Raw genomic sequence first — 12,570 nt, forward strand, 5'->3', positions numbered from 1 at the left:
AGCTTCACAGAAATTACCAGGCGTGGGCTTCACTGAGATTTGAAAAGTCAGGATATTGTTTCTTTATCCCTTGGTTCCAAAACTTGGAAAAACATGGATTAAGAAAAAAAATTGACAGCCAAAAAAAGCTTTAATTTCCTCTAAGCAAAACCATTTTGGTGTGGTATTTTGGATGGTGTTCTACTTTGAGTTCAGTCAGCAGTGAAATGAGCTTTTCCTACAGTGCTTGGATACATAGAGGGAGCTGGGAATTGTGACACTGGTCACACCTCAAGGTACAGCACATCCCATTAGATGCCAGGCACCATGGACCTGTTGAGCCAAGCCTCTTGGTAGAGGAAAGCTCCAGGTTGTATTACAAAAGCTGGTTTTTCCAAGACATCCTTCTCCAAGGGTGTGGCAGACCAGGACACCAACACAGCACAGTGGGGATGAAGTATCCCTGCAGCAGAACTCTTCTGGTCAGGTTGGGTTTGTTCAGGAAAAGTGTCTGTCTCCCTCCCAGTTTATTCTCCACTGATAACTTGGCCAAATCAGGTTATCCTGGGGAAATTCTTTCCCATGGATCACTTTTCCCCTGCCCCAGCCAAAGCCTTGTTGGGCTGAAGGAGGCATCTCTGGATGCTCATTTGCTGGAGCCCCACTGAGCCTGTGCACCTCATCTCAGCTCAGGATTTTCAAAACATCTCTTGCAAACTCCTCCAGATGCTTTGTGCAGTGGCAGTGCCACAGGGAACCTCTGTGTGTGCAGCAAGGCAGGAGCCAGTCCAGCCTGAGGCACAGCCTGGTGTGGCCCTTCTGCTCCCCAGCCCTTCTCCATGCTATGGAGATTTTTAGTTATTTTTCCCCAGCCAAGGGTGAGAAAAAGGCCCAGAGGCAGCTGCAGCTCCAGGGCACGCTGGCAGCAGGAGCTCCCTGGGGACTGAAGCCATGCAGGGAGGGGGACAGAGGGTGCCCACCGTGCCTCCTGCACAAGCAGCTGCAACCCCCTGGCTCCCCAAAAAACCCATCAGGCAGATCTCAACCCAAGCCAGCCCTGGGTGGGAGGGAGGGGGAAGCCAAGCTCTGCCCTGTGGGCACAAGGAGGCAGATTGCCATTCAGGGCAGTGCAGTTGCAAATCCCCCCTCGGTCCTTACAACAGCTCCTTCTTGCTCTCTGTAACCTGTTGGTGTCGGGTGTTAAATTTCAGCATTAGTTAAATGGTTTGGAAAGTATCCCACTGTTCCTGTACAAACCCTCTGTGTAACATTTGGAAGAGAGACAGAGAAAGCACTCAGAGGTGCTGGGCTGATCTTCATGCCTGCAGGAGCCCCATGCCATGGTGCTTGGCCCTCCTGGCTGGGATGGCTTGTGCTGCTCTGTGGGACTGAGGCTCCCTCCAAAGTCCTTGGCTGTCTCAGCCCATTGGGTTGAGGGAAGTTAAAGGGGTTGGAGGGGATCTGGAGGCTTTGCCAGCTGGAGTTGGTCCTTTGCCAACTCTTCCCTTGCAGCTTTATCCTGACTTTCCTACTCCACTTGTTTGCATCAGGGATCAGAGTGGAGGGATGGAGGGTTTCAGGCCTGGGATGGGGGGTGTCTCTGGGGACATTGCAGCAGTAGGCATGGACAGTCCTCCCACAAACAGAAACAACAGAGTGGGATCCCTGCTCCACAGATCCCAGCCTGCTGCTTACATTGAAGGGCAAAGTTCCTTTATTTTTGGAGCCATCCTTCAAAATATTCCCTGAGCTTTGTGTGTTTTTAAGTGTGGATTGTTGATCTGAGGCAGGAAACATCCATAGTGTGAGAAATTGGTGATTGTCCCATGCCAGCAGCAGAGGATGAGGGCCTGAGCTGCAGAGGGACGTGGAGCAGCTGTGACTCCAAGGTCAGCTAAAGACTTGGGCTGCTCTCCCAGTGTCTGTTTTTTGGCCTGTTTTGTGTTAGATGGACACTTAGGATTTTAATTGGGATAGGTAATTAGAACAGATAAATACTTAGGGGTTTATTCTGTGCCTGTGCAAGTGTTTTTCACTTAGTTGCATTAGAAGCAACAGGAAAATGGGATTTTTTTTCACCTAGGCACAAATTTCAGCAGCAAGAAATGCTTGATCTTCATCCCAGACTGCAAGGATGATGCTCCCTGTCCCAGCCAGCCACATGCAGCAGGCAGGGGCTTTTCCCTGGCTCGGGGCAGATGCAGATGTTGTTGTTGTGGTCAGTGACTGATCACTGCTTCCTCCCAGAGGAACCTTTTCCCTTTCCCTGCCTCTCCCCCAGCCTGGTGTGAATGGGTTTTGTCGGAGCATTGTTGGGATGTCGCTCAAGCGGGCACCGGCCCTGTCTGAAAGGATTTTCTTTGTCCCCTGTCCTGCCGGGGCTCTGGCCAGGCTCAGCCACCCAGGGAGGAGCAGGTGCTGGCAGAGAGGCACAAACAAAAGCAGAGTGTTTCAGCAAGATTACTGATTTGCAGCTCCTCTGGCTGGGACAGTGCTTTATGGTTTTGTGCACCGCTGTGTCCTGCCAGCTTGGGTAGGCACTGGTTGCTTCCCCAGGCTCCTGCAGAGGTGTGGCACCTGCCAGGCAGCATCCACTGGATTTGGGGAGTTTCAGGAGCCTCCCACAGGACACATCAGGAGGATCACTGATCACTGTGCCCCAAATGTGGGGTTGCACGAACTGCCTGCGAACCAAGAGAACAAAGCTGTGCCATCTGCCACAGCTTCTTTCAAGAGGCTCCTGCGTATCCAGGCTAACAATACAGCATTTCTTCAAAGGCTGAAATCTTGCTTGCACACTCAGAAAAAGCACTTGCAAAGCTCCACATAATGGTGCCATATGGTAGATCTTGCCATAACAATCCTCTCTATTTTCTGCCAGCAACTAGACTTTCCAGCAGATGGGTGAATGACTGATGTCCTTTATATCTGCTTAACACTCCTTGTCACTCCGAGGCTTGTAATGAAATGCTCTGTGTGTGGTGCTGTGCACTGGGCAGGGGGCTGGGATGCCTTGGTTTGGAGAGGATGGGAGGAGCCCCAGCATGACCCAGGACCCCTCTCTGTCTCTCCTCACAGTGGGGTGGGTGACGGTGGCATCTCCATCCCTGCAGAATGAGAGCGATGCTCTGGTGGCTGCTGACAGAGCTTAGGTGCTCAGAGGAGCTGCTGAGTCTGGTGTGGCTTTGCTTGCCCCTGAAGCACAAGATTCTGCCTCTCCCTGGTCCCACAGGCTGCTCCCAGCCTGCATCCCTGCTGGTGGAGGGATGGGTTCAGAGGAGGTGCTGCTCCAGACATTCCTCAACGCTTGCCTTGCCCAGGCTTTGAGGAAATTCCATTTACTGCTCCCAATGGGGCTTTGCAGCCTTTTCACTTCTGAGTTAGTGATGCAGAAGAAATTAGAGCAACCTCCATCCTGCCCTGCATCCTGCCTGTGATGTGCAGCAGCCTGTTTTTAGCCTGTGAAACCAGAGCAGGTAACCTTCCCTGGGTGCCTCAGCCCAGACTCCAGCAGCTGACAAATTTTTTGGGATTTGGGGAGGTGACAGCAGGAGGTGAGTGGCTGTGCAGTGTCCCCAGCCCCCCAGACTCAGGATGGGTGCAGGCTTTTGCCCACTGATGTTGCCTGAGTTTTTTGTGCCTTCCCCTCACATGGAAGGCGGCTGTATCCCCTCCCTGCTGCTTTATGAAGTAGTGGAAACTTGTGAGCCTGAGGAACAATAAAAAGGTCTCTGGCAGCTTATAAGATTTATCACAGCATTTGTTTTTGCTGTACTTGGGGCAGCTAATGCATTTCATCCGAGCTGCTCTCTGGATGCTATCAGGAGATGGTGAGGAGATAGAATCCCCTGTACAGACATTAAATCTGTTGCCTTTGAAATGTTTCCTGGTGGTCAATAGGTCTGTGGCTCATGATGTGCAGTGCTGGGGCAGGATTCTCCATGGATAGCTGTCCCTTGGAGCTGTGCCTCCCCTTCCTCTTGGCATGCTGGGATGATGGCTGTTTTATATCCTGCTTGAACAGGGAGCATATAAACGTGAGGAGAAACGGTGGTGTGGTCAGTGTGAGCACTGCTGTGTGTCAATAACAGCTCAGCCTTGGGAACTCATTGCTAGCAATCTCCATTGTGCTCAGGAACTTCAGCAATGTGCTTTCTTCCCCGGTTTCTAATCCAATAAGGAGAAAGTATGAGGTTTTGGGCTTTGCAAAACAACACGGCTTTTAAGTAGCAGCTGAGGGATCAGCTGCAAAGCCAAGCTTTGCATTTCATGCTTGCAGGTCAGCTGTCATACTTTGCTGCCTGGTCCTTCCAGCATGAAGGACTTCAGGATTTTGAGAACCACTGAATGGTGACCAAAGCCATTTCCCCTATATCTGCAAAGAAAAGCATGTGGTTGGTATCTGGAAAAAATGACAATTGCAGTAGCCCTTGTGTCCTGGGCAAGCCACCCCTTTCTGCAGGGTCCATCCAGGGCCAGATGCTGAGCGTGGAGCTCCTGACCCCATCCCACTGCTGTCTCCCAAAACCAAGCTCCCTCGGCTATTGAATCACTTTTAAGAAGGCAAACCAAATGATAGGTAACATCTGCTTTTAAATTCACTCTGTGGGGATCCGTGTGCCATATGGACACTTCACCAGGCTGCCCAGTTTTTGTTTTTTTTGATGTGAACAGTCTGGACCTGCCAGGCTGCCATCCCAGCCCAGTGCTCACGGCGCTTGTTTTCATCACCTCGTGTTGTTAACGCCCTCCCAGCTAATCTCTAAATGCACCTTTTGATAGGCAAGCATCTGATAGGGAAGTCATGCACCTACTCGGTCAGAAAATAAGGGTTTTCTGCCTACCTGTGTTCCCTGGACGTGAATGAACCAATCCACCAAGGAACTCTGTATTTCAGCAGAAACAGCCCTGTAATTGCAGTATCTATTACTGCTACAAACCAGCGTGGGGTCTTGCCCAAAAAACGTGCTGTTCCCAACCCCAGATTCTACAAAGGAGCCATGTTACAGCACAATGTAAGGCAGGGAGCACATAAGGAGCCCCTTTGTTTCCAGGAGAAGTCTAAGTGGAGTGGAAAAATAATACAGTCTACCTGCTAAATGCTTTCCACTTTGCACTTCGTAAAAGAGGAGGCCACATCCCTGGGAGATGCCTGGCAGCTCATTTGGTAACATATCAGTGACCTTAATTGGGGCATTTAGGTTTTTGGCTTGCACTTGCTCTGAGTATTCCTGGCACAGGTCACCATGGAGGGTACCAGCCTCTCTGGACAGGGAATCTGCTCCGGGAGCAGTCTTCTTCCCCACTGCTCAGTGGCTGGGTGGTGTTGCTGGAGTTATGAGCAGGATTGGACAGCAGATGAGTTGTGCTCTATCACCTTGCTCAGCTGGAAGCATTCCTGCTGGGAATAGCCTGTGCCTGCCTTGTATCCATGTGCAGATACCAGTGGAAGCTGTCCGTGCTGCTGTAGCATCTGCTGTTGGCAGAGGCTGGGTGTTCCTCAGCGTGGGAACATCACCAAGGTCAGCTTTTGGCAGCTGAGGCTTTTGCAGCCCTGCAGGGAGGATCCTGCCTGAGTGCCCAGTGATCTCAGTTCCCATGAACTCCAGTGTTCCAATCAATACCATTATTTACAGGGATCAGCTTCCCTTTCCCAACCACACCCAACATCTGTAAACCAGTCTGTGCCTGCTTGCGTGTGACATCTGCTGGGTGTCAGACCCTGAAATCATAGAAATCACAGAATGGTTTGGGTGGGAAGGGACCTTAAAGATCATCTCATTCCAGCTCCCTGCCATGGACAGGGACACCTTCCACCAGACCAGGTTGCTCCAAGTCTCATCCAGCCTTGGTCAGAAGTGTCCTCCTCTCAGGGTGACTCTGCTTTGCACCTGAGGAAGTTCTTAAAAATGCTGTTAGGATTCCAGGTGTGACTAAAGCCAGGCCTGTGGGGGATGAGGACTTGTCCCATCCATTTCCATCCTCTGTTGCTCCATCAGCATCAGGCTACAGCTGGCTTCTGCTTCCCGTGGCTGCATTCTCTAGTTCCCACAGCCAGAGTGGTATCTCTTGGGATACTTTCAGGATTAAGTTGGTGTGGGGCTTTGTAGCCTCTGATTCCATCCAGCCCCTTTTGAAACCCTTCCCAGGGCATTATCTGGGGAAACCTTGGCATGGTTTAGCCCCAGACCAACCATCCACAGTGTTCCTACCTGAGCATCCCTGTCAGGCAGGGAACATCTGGAGCCACTCTTGACTTGATTTCCAGCTTGAGCAGCTCCCTGAGATGCCAGCAGCAGCAGCAGTGTCAAATCTGACTGAAAAGGGAGCTGCTGCTTGCGTTCTGTAAAGAGGTGAGAGATCCACATGTGAAACCTTACTTATTTGCCAGCTCTGTCCTTTATTATGGTAGGAGGTGCTCCCACCAAAGGACAGCCATCCCCAGCTCTGGTTGATTGGATTGAATCCATTTGAGCTGTCATAGTAGGATAATAGGCTGAGACATATTTTTGTTGCTTTTTCAGGGTGTATGTACAATTGTGTGGAAAAAGCATGCTGGTGATGCACCTGCAGGGCTTCTGGATCTGAGAGTGCTCTGCAGGGTGAAACTGTGTAGATCAATAACTCAGGCTGGAAAAGTACCCTGGGTTAATTAAAATGGGAGAAAGGTTTTCCAGATGAGGTCGGTGAAAAGGTCACAGCAGGCTGAGCTCAATAAATAACATTTAAAAAAAAGTGTATATGAGGTTATATATATATATATATATATATATATATATATATATATATATGATAACAAAAAAGGAGAAACTAAGTGGATATCTCTCTTAAAATACACTAATATTGAAATATAAGCAGCTTTGAAACCTTTAGCCTATTAAAATAATTATTGAATTAAAATATTAAAGCATGACATGCTGTCTGCCTCAGTTAGGTATCTGATGGGAACATGAATCAACTGCAGCTGGAGTTTATTGAAGGGCTAAATCAGCTATTGATGGCCATAATCTGTCCTGCAGGAGGAGGAAGGAATATATATTTCATTTGTGTCTGTCCAGTGTGTTCAGGTCAATAACTGAGCAGGGTGGATTGGGGTCTTTCTGAGACTAGGAAGAAAAATTCGTTGTGGGAGGAGGTTAACCAGGCATGAGCACTTCCAAGTGCTTCTGTTATTCCTTGTTGCTGCTTCTCATTCACTTGGCTGTAAGCAATTTCCTTTATTCAGGGAATTCATAAAGGCAAAATGAATAATAATCTTTTATCTGTAATGCTTATTCATTAAAAATATGAATAGTTGATTTTTTTTTGTTCATGTTCTGTAATTGCAGCTGCAAGTTGTCACGGAGAAATTAAAAATACACAGTGATAATATTAGCAGGGTTGGCTTGTCTGAGGAGTTGTTTTTAGGCTCTCAGGGTACTGTAGCTGAAAAGAAGTGTGCTGAGGAGGAGGCATTTTTATTAGTGATAATAAAAACAAAAGACTTAAAAAAAAAACCCTGAGATAAATCTGCATACACTGAGAATTGCAGTTGCCTAAATAAAGCTGCAGCTGGAGGAGCTCCTCCTGCAGCACACAGGGTGGGTGTGGAGGCAGGGGCTGTTTGTAACAGCCACTGGTTAATAAGGATTAATATTCCTTTTTTTTTCCAAGAAAACAGCTTAAAAGGAAAATAAGGAGCTGAGTGGGGTGTGTTCTGGGGCAGGGGTTTGCTGAAGGCAGCAGGGCCAGCACTGGAAGCAGCAGCTGCTGCTCCGGCCACACGGGCAGCGGAAAAACAAGGGATGAGGAATGGGGGGAAAAATGCTGATTGCCATTTCCCCTGAGACCACAGCCTTCTGGGATAAATCACATTGATGAACTTGGAGAAGAATGCCTGGAAGAGAGTGAAAAAGCAATATGACCCCTGAGAAAGGAAGGCGGTGCAGGCTTCAACAGGACATTATTTATGGACTTCTTAATTCCCATGCTGGACCCCTAAATGCCAAACATTGCCAAAAAGTTCACACTTTGTTTTTTTCCTTCTATTTTTTCCAATTTTTTTGAACATTCTTGGATCTTTCTCATGCTTCATTTGATGATCCAAGAGATCTCATGTTTACATGCTATAGCCTCACTTACAGAAGGTTCTAAACTCTGTGCATCCACCCACCAGGAGTAAATTCACTTGCTGTTTATTATTTTGGTAGTTTATTGATCCAGTGACATCTTTCTGTATGTGTGTATATATATATATATATAATAATATAAATATACGTGTGCACACCTGTACGTGTATAAGTAAATCCAGAGAGAAGTGGATGCCTCATCCCTGGAAGTTTTAAAGCCAGGTTGGATGGGACTTGGAGCAGCTTGGTCTAGTGTGTGGCATCCCTGCTCACAGGGAATGTGTTGAAACTAGCTGGTCTTTATGGTCCTGCCCAAAACAAGCTTTTCTGTCATTCTATAAACATATATATGCATGTTTATACAAACCCAGCACAAACAAGCAAATTTTAAATAATCATTATTTCAGTTATGGCAATGAGTGACCCCCAATCTCCTCCATGTACTAAATTTGCACAATTTATCAACCAGAAAGGAACATTGGATTTAAAGGTTTTTAATATTCTTTTCTTACAACCTGTAAGGATATTTTGGAGTTGCAGACTCCTCTATAGGAAGTTATTCCTTATTTAATCTCTACTCCCCAGATGCTTCATGCAGAATGTCTGATGGCACGAAGGACCTGTGGGATGAAAGGGAAGAACCCATGCTGGTCACACTGTGGTCTTGTGGACATGGGTAGGCAGCACTTGGGCTCCCCCAGCTCCAGGAGCCCATCCTGGAGGTCATTCCTGAAGTCAGGAGATTTGCAGCATGCTGCTGTCTCCCTCCTGTTGCCCCCACTAATGCTCTCAGTCTGTGGAAGATGCTCATTAAAACATGGCATGAGTGAGGTGGCAGGGACAGGAGTTTGTCTCAAAGGACTGAGGCTGGACTTGTTGCTTTTCCTGCTGGGAGGGTTGAACGTTTCTTCCAGTGGTTTTTTGGCTTTGCCTTCAGGAGGTGGTGGGAGATGGCAGTGGCTACCAACCAGGGAGGTGGTGACATCTCCCTCCTTGGAGATACTCCAAAAACCACCTGTACATGGCCCTGCTGGAGCAGGGGGTTGGTTGCCCACAGGGCACCTCATACCATTGAGGTGCCAGCCTGGGGAGGTGCAGGCCATGGGGACATCTGTCCCTGAGTGCTGCTGTGTGTCCTCCAAGGGAGAGCTGTGGACAACTTGTTTGGCTCACAGGGTTGTGCTCACCATGTGCTGAGCTCAGCCACACATTTCTCAGGTAGCTTTAGGAGAATGCTGTGGGATCTCACCTTCAGTGGAGCTCATGCTGTGCTCAGAGAGAGGGGGTGAGGCTTGCTTGGCTGGAATGGAGAGCTGTCAGCAGAGCACACAGCATGCAAGTGTTGTACCTCCTGGAAATAGCAAAATACACACTGAGAGTCCAGGCTTCCCTATGAGTTTTTTTAAAAAACCATATTCAAATGAAGATTTAATGTGGAAACCTGTTTCCTGATGTAAAGGTGAATAGTTTAGCTGTACAGGATAAACATTTAAGAGTAGCATATCTCTTTCCAGTAAAAACACTCTGGGTAGAGACTTCCTTTTGGCTGTTATTTTTTATGCCACTGACCTGATTCCAGAAGAGTATTAAAAACAGTGAAGTTGGCAGATCCTGACACAGGAGGCAGCCAGGTGGAAGGGGCAGAGCTGTGAAAGGTGAGGGGTGAGGGCTGTGAGGGTGATGGACACCCACCCATGGTTGTCTTCCCACTCTTCAACAGCTGCCAGCAATCACGAGCTGTACTGGGAGTGTGTGGACTGCAAATGGCCCATAAAATGAATTTCCAGTTAGAATCACCTAATTATCAAGCTCATGATTATTAATTGAAGGCCCATATGGGTGTGAGTTTCTGAACAGCTTCTCTGCCGCGCTGTGACTCCAGTTGATTGTTAAAGGCTTTGCGGGAGCTGCATTTCTGCAGTGGGCTGTGAGCCCCCAGAAAACAGGTGTTGTTCCTGTCCTTTCTTGATCTTTTGGAGCTGTTTCTGAGCAGCCTGCACTGAGATGCACATCAGTGAGCCTAAGCAAAGGGCTGGAGGTGGCTGCAGGAATCCCCAAACACGTAAAAACCAGCAAAAACCTGACTCTTCCCAGCTGAGTCACTGTGTTAGGGCTCTGAATTACAGTCCTTAGTCACTGTTTGATTAGGAGGATTTTCATATTCACTGGGTGCCACACAGCATTTATTCAAACACCTCTCCTGAGCATCCTGCAAGATATCATTAGGTAGGTGTTGTTGAGTGATGCAGGGCTGTGATGACTGAACGTGTTAGAGCTGAGGCACGATGAAATGTGCTGTGTGAGACTTAGAAGCATTTCTGCACCTTTTTTGGATGTGTTTGCACATTGTCATGTGCCAGCACCTCCCTAATATGTTCTTCTGTTTTGTCCCTTCTTGCTCCTGCTTAGGTTTCAGCTTGGTTTAGGGTTTTTTTTTTCCTTGTTAATAAATCTTCACATTTGCACAAGTTGTCTTTTTAGGGTATGGTCATTTTGAAAGCTTCAGTAAATGTTTTTCTGAGGATCTAAGTGCAGATGTGCTTATGGCTGGTGCTTTCAGGCCAGATTATCAGATTCACATGGCCAGAAAGTGGGGTCACAGTGGAAGCAGTTTCCTGTGCTCGCTCAAACCCTCACCACAGAGGTAAATATTCATCAAGAGCCCCTTGTCCTCCCCCACACTCCCAGATTTACTTTTCCAGTGAGGTGAATTTCAGCCAGGTCCCTGTGTGGGTGTCATCCTGTTGGTCACCTTTAGACTTCCAAAAAAGTGTTCAAGGCCAGGCTGTAAGGGACCATGAGCAACCTGGTTTAGAAGGTGGAGAATGTTGGAACTAGATGATATTTAAGGTCTCTCCCAACCCAAACCATTCTGTGATTTCTATGAACTGAGGCTGAAGCAGAGCTTGGATGTTGACTGGCTCAGAGCCTGAGGGAGCAACGGGGAAGTGCAGTTTTGATTTTGAGGCATGGAAGGGTGACAAGGCTTGCCCAAGGCTGGGGTGGAGGTTGGTTGGTTGATAGGGATCTCTGAGCTCCCAGGCTGTAAGGACATGGGAATGTTTGAGCGTGGCAGTGGTTGGAGTAGTCCCCAGCCCAGGTTCTCCTCCCTGGCTGCAGGAGGATGGGATGTGTCTTGCACTGGGCTCAGGTTTTCTCAGTCCTCTCTTTTCCCCCAGTCTCTGTTACAGCAGAATGGGTTTTCTGTTGTAAAGGTGTCCAAGTCTGTTTCCAGAACTCCACCAGCATCAGCTCTGTGCAGCATGGTGGTTTGAAGATTTGGGGTAAAAAGGTCAAGGCAGAGGCAAAGCCTCCTCAATGAGTGTGTAATAAAAAAACCCTTTGCAACAGCTTTCCTTTTGAGGAGTAATTTCATCAAGAAGAGAAATCAATACCTGCTGTGCATAGATAAGCCCTTCTGAGGTGTTTGGGACTGCCAGCAGCCCTCTGTCACTGGTTGTTGTGCTGGAGGGGGCCCCTGGGTTTGGGTTACAAGAAAAAGCTCCCTTCCTTGGCTACTGGGTGCAATATGAGCTTGAATTATATCAGCTGAATTTCCTGGTGGCCTGTGGGCTTGCTGGTGCAGGGACCCATCTTTTGCCAGAGGCATCTTGCTCAGCCTTCCCCAAATGAGGCTTTGACTGGGGTACAGAAGCTGTTTTAGTTGCTAAGTGTTACTGTTCAGGCAGGGAAGCTTTAGCAGTTCTCCATATATGGTGTTTTTTTGCTTGCTGGAATTAAATGTGTAATTTTTAATGGGGATCCTCTTACTTAAATCCACAGTCTGGGTGGGATGAGTTGGCTTGAAGCCATGGCAGGGCTTTCCTGTGACCTTCTGCAGCCTCTCAGTGCTGCCCCCAAACCCCTCCAGCACGAGGATTATCATCAGTGCTGGTGGTTTTAAGAGACACCCATGGCTCTAAGATCAATGTTGGCTTCAGCAGCGAGCCTCCCAGCCCTGCCTGAATGTTTTATTTAGTTCCCTCATAAAAGCTTTGACCTACATCCAGCACCAGGAAGCGATGAGGCTTTGATAATGCTCGGGCATCCCGGCGGAGGGCACGCTGCTAACTGAGCTTCTGAGTCAGAAATGGATGTGTGCTTTAAAACATCAGATAAACCAATAAAGGCTTCAGTCAGTAAACAGCTTTATCTCTGCCAGGCAGTACGTGATGCAGTTTTGATGGGGAGGATGTACCTCTTTATGAGCTGTAGGTATTAGGAAAAGAGCTTTCTATTCTTAGCTGTAGGAAAACAAAGCAAAAGCCAATTTTTGATGATATGAGGGTGTCAGCAGTGGAAATGGGCTGGACCACTCAGGGTGAGGTGCTCTAGTGAAGTAATGATGATAAAAAGAAAGGTCCTGTTTGAATTTTTCTTTGCTCTGTGTGTGTCTTAGATGAGATTGCTCACCTGAAGCTGTCAGTGTGAGCCTTGTGGGCAGCCCTGATGGCTTCATGGGTGTCCTTTCCAAAACACTCAC

The 12,570-nt window shown here is 48.1% G+C and overlaps 1 protein-coding gene across 2 annotated transcripts in view; it reads left to right on the forward strand.

Moving 5' to 3' along the window:
- Window positions 1-12,570, forward strand: part of DAAM1 (dishevelled associated activator of morphogenesis 1) — a 97,036-nt gene that overhangs the window by 41,806 nt on the left and 42,660 nt on the right. The gene's annotated exons all lie outside the window — the stretch shown is intronic.

The sequence above is a fragment of the Agelaius tricolor genome, unplaced genomic scaffold, assembly GCF_023055355.1.
Source record: "Agelaius tricolor isolate 1412-34295 unplaced genomic scaffold, bAgeTri1.0.p SCAF_5, whole genome shotgun sequence".
In the NCBI taxonomy this organism is placed as follows: domain Eukaryota; kingdom Metazoa; phylum Chordata; class Aves; order Passeriformes; family Icteridae; genus Agelaius; species Agelaius tricolor.